Source organism: Morone saxatilis, unplaced genomic scaffold (genome assembly GCF_004916995.1).
Source record: "Morone saxatilis isolate NCDOM2014 unplaced genomic scaffold, NCSU_SB_2.0 Contig10, whole genome shotgun sequence".
NCBI classification, from domain to species: Eukaryota; Metazoa; Chordata; class Actinopteri; family Moronidae; genus Morone; species Morone saxatilis.
This window is the reverse complement of record NW_023339652.1, coordinates 1,329,427-1,333,751: the sequence shown is the minus strand read 5'-3', so window position 1 is coordinate 1,333,751 and position 4,325 is coordinate 1,329,427. Positions and strand designations below refer to the sequence as shown.

The following is a 4,325-nucleotide window of genomic DNA, read 5'->3' as shown; positions in this document are numbered from 1 at the left end:
GAGTGTTTTTCTGAATCTCTGCAGACGACACACACTGGCTGCTGATGGTCCAGACAAATCAGCAGCGTGTTTGTTTCTCTCTCTACCAGCTCTGCAGACAATCTTTACAGAAGCTGTGGCTACATGGCAGAAGACAGGATCTCTAAAGATGTCACAACAGACCAGACAGCACAGATCTTCCTCTAATCTGGAAGCCATTTTTTTCTGAGGGAATCTGAAGTGCAGTCAGTCCTGGCTCCCCTCCCTCCTCTACTTACTTCACTGAACTCTGATTTCTATTTTTAGTCAAACTCACATTCAGTGTATGAGTCAACAGGTTGAAGCAGCAGTGTTTTAGTTTTCCACTTTTCTCTCCTGTAGCTGAACTAACTCAGAAGAATTTGACAGTTTGGTCTGAAGATGAATCTGATCGTCCGTTTTTTAGTCAGTCTGCTCTTTTCATTTCTCTATTTGAAGCCTCGTCTCCTCTGTCCACTCTACTCCTGCCTGTGACCCTGAACTCGATCTCAGTGCGCCATCTTGACAGACGTCTCAATTCCTAAAATGCCTCTGGAGTAGAGAGGAGACTTGCCGGAAGAGTGTATCCTTTACAGAAATCTTTGTGTGAAGTTTAAAAGAGGTATGACAGAAAAGCTGGAACCATGGTGGGAGGACTCCAAACTACTAACAATTTTATTCTAAGTTGCCTTTGATTTTTAATGTATAATAAAAACAAATCGCAATCAGTTTTGCAATATTCACTTTCTCTCACAATTCTATTGGAAGAAAATACAATATGTATCACAGTTTATTTTAGAAAAGCTGCAGTGAAATAAGGCATTTTAGGTTGCAACAATCCCCCAAAATGTCTGTCAAATCCTCACTGATTGATGCCGAATGGACCAGAAGATTTTCAACATATGACGCACTAATCTTGTCTCTTCAAGAGTTACGTGTTTTTAGGGACGTGTGAGGAATTGATAATGTGTCATATTTCTTAAAGGGAGTTTGGTATAATATGTTCTCTGACAGAACACAATGAAAAACTCATGTTTGAAGACAAATACTTTGAGGTGTTAAAATATCAAAAATGTTTCTGCCATACTAACCTTCAACTTCTTTTTAACAGACAGTAAATGTAGTGCAGTAAATAGAGTGATTGTTTCGTGTTGTGTCTTCCACAGACCGTGGGTCAGCAGCTACTTCAAGAAGTTCCCCATGCACATCTACTGCCTTCCTGTCCAGGCTGCCAATCACAGACGTCGGAGGCGGGGCCTGAAGAAGAGGGAATGATGACAGGATGGGAGTTCTCGTCGTATACATCTGAAATATGTTGAGAATATTTCTGTTTTTTACCTGAAAATAAATTTGGTTTCCTCCCCCGTCCATTTTTTTTTTTTAAAGTAACAAGAAAGCTTTACATAACAGATCAGATGTCCTCATGTGACTCCAGGCATAATCAGTCCGACTGTCTTTAAATCTATAGAAACAGACAGATTGGTGGTTTTGTACTTAATTAAACTGGTGCCTCTGAAAGAACAACCGGCTTCAGTCTGAACTCTGTGGTTTTAATTGGTCACAGGCAACTTTCCAAAAATCATCTTAAGACTAATACGATGGTTAAAAATGTATAAAATTGTATTAAATAATACTGAATAAGTACTTCCTGTCCACTCATAATAGACTGAGAGTGCCACCTGGAGGAGTCTCTGTGAACTACATTTAAAGTATTTTGTTTACTGTAGATCTCTGATACCATCTGGTGTTTGATACAACATTACAGATCCGACGGAGTTAAATTTGCTTCCTGAAGAGGTTTAACTATCAAAATCAAGACTTTTTTACAGATAACATTGCTATGAAGTTGCAATACAGTAATTGCACCTGAGCATTATGTAAATACTGTACATGTATAACACATACATGTACATATGGGTAAACACAGATAAAGTTACTCAAGTACTGTACTTAAGTACCAGCATTTTAAGGTTAACTTGACCTTAATCTGTCAAAACTTTTTTAAAACGTACAGTACTTGAGTAATGTTCAACATTTTTATGGTCATGTGAAGATATAATTGCCTGTGTGACTACTAACTGCTACTTTTCTTTTCTATTTTTTATTTAAAAAAATATAAGACCAAATATGAAACAAATTTAACAAAAACAATAATTACTGATACATATTTCGTAATACTTTCCACCGCTGGAGAGAAGTTTAGGTCACAGAACCCACATAAGAAACATTATTTTGCAATAAAAACACATGTTATTTATGTTAAGTATTATGAATTGGCTCATGTATGGTTTATACACAATAAGAAGCAAAAAACAAACAATACAAATAGAACAATAACAAAAGAGCAATGGGTATGTCACACTAGGGCAATATATATATATATGTAGTCTTTTTGTTATTCGAATTATAAAGTAGCTTCACATCAAAATGATTCGAACAACAAAGATTTTTAGTGCTACATTTACATTTATAACAATAATAATAATAAGGTGTTCCGTATTTATCACATTTATACGACGGAGTATTAGGGCCAGACTAAGAAATACATTTTTTTTATTTTTTAGGAAATTACGAGAATAAAGTCGTAATGTTACGAGAATAAAGTCGTAATGTTACGAGAATAAAGTCGTAATGTTACACGACTAAAGTTGTAATATTATGAGAATAATGTAATCGTTTTAATAAAAAGGAGCTTCGATAGAGTCTATCCAAGATCGTGACGCCCAACCCAAACAGCACCTCCCGAGCCTGAGCCCAGCAAGCGTCACTGTTTGTCCCTCAGTCGTACCGACAGTCAACCAGGGTAACCTAACGATTGATACTTTCCGTTGTTAACACACCGTTTTCTGGCTGGCCAACAGGCGACATGTTCTCATGAAATTGCTACTTTATTCTGAAATATCTCTTTATTCTCGTCAATGGTCACAACTTTATTCTAATAAAGTTTACAATTTACTTCTCCGCAGATACTTTCTGACGTTTTATTCTAGCCGCAATGTTACCCAACTTTCTTCTCCCGGTATGTTTCATCTACTTCTTATTCTCGCAATATTATTGACTTTTATTCTCCGCCAATATTTCCCGCCACTTTTAGTGGTGCGGCGGTGACCTATATCTCCATGCACTTATTCTCGTAAATTATTTACAAACTTTAATTTCCCGTAGACCTAATATATACGACCTTTTTTCTCCGTATGTGTACGCGACGTTTAAATCTGCGTAATGTTTACGAACTTATTCTCGTAGACTAATATAATGACTTTATTCCCTGCGTAATCGTACAACTTTATTCTCGCGTGAACCTAATTTCATGACTTTTCAAAATATTTGTTCTTAGTTGTGCCTGAATGCTTCCGTCGGTACATTGTGATTACATAGAATTTAGATTATCTATTTTTGTTGGAAGAAACCGAACGCGGGCGCGTCTTCACCGAGTGCTTTGGGAACGCAGATTCGTTTACCGTACTGCGTCACCTGCCCACCTTCTTCTGTGTGCGTCCAGAGCTTCAGCCCTGAATCACACCATCAGGTGGTGAGGATTACCGATTATTTTCCCCAAACTGAACCGTTAGAAAAACATCGTCTATACGTCGACGTGTGGGCTAAACTCCCAGGGACTGTGTTAACTCCGCACCAGAGCGCGTGTTTGTGTTGTTGTGTCCGTTGCAGCTTCCGTTGCTGTCGTGCTAACCGGCGGGCAAGGCACATGGGCTTATGAATGGCTAACGGGGCTAAAGGCTGAAGCTGACCCGCTTTAAAGTATCGTGTTGTAAGTGTTGAGGTGAGGAGCTGGTGGGTTTGGGCACAGCGGAGTGTGGGTTTGTTTGTTTTGTGTTTGTTTATGTCGTCCGCCGTTGGTTCCTGTGCGCAGGATAGCATTGGTTAGCACGCTGGGCTACACACCGGATGGATGTGCGCCATGGATGGAGTAGAACGGGGCAGAAAAGATAAATAATTATGAGGACGTGGTGAGGAAACGACGCACACGTTATCCTGCCCGATAGCCTTAGACCACCGTGTATCGGGCGCCAAGCAGGTTTTGTGTATTGTTATGTTGTTTAATAGTTGTTGGGGAAGGCTTCTAGCGGTTTGCTAGGGGGGGGGAGAAAGGTGCTTCACTGGACCTCGCATAAATCGTCCGTCAACGCCTTGAATGGTTGTAGCTGCGGAACATGAGCCTAAAGCAGGGGTGGTCAGCAGGCTCAAGAGAAGCAAGGTGGGCGCAAGAGTTGTAAGAAAACCCTGGCACACCGCGCGGGCAAGATGGAACCGGAATGAACCTTAATATGAGACGAAACGAATCTTTGCGCTTTAACATTGGAATATAC

At 39.7% G+C, this 4,325-nt stretch overlaps 1 long non-coding RNA gene across 1 annotated transcript; it reads left to right on the top strand.

Annotated features, from left to right (window-relative positions):
* Nucleotides 1-20: 20 nt before the first annotated feature.
* LOC118341648 lies at nt 21-1,365 on the top strand. The gene is made up of 2 exons (XR_004797445.1): nt 21-619; nt 1,164-1,365. It is a non-coding gene; the product is annotated as an uncharacterized LOC118341648 (long non-coding RNA).
* The last annotated feature ends 2,960 nt before the right edge of the window (nt 1,366-4,325 follow it).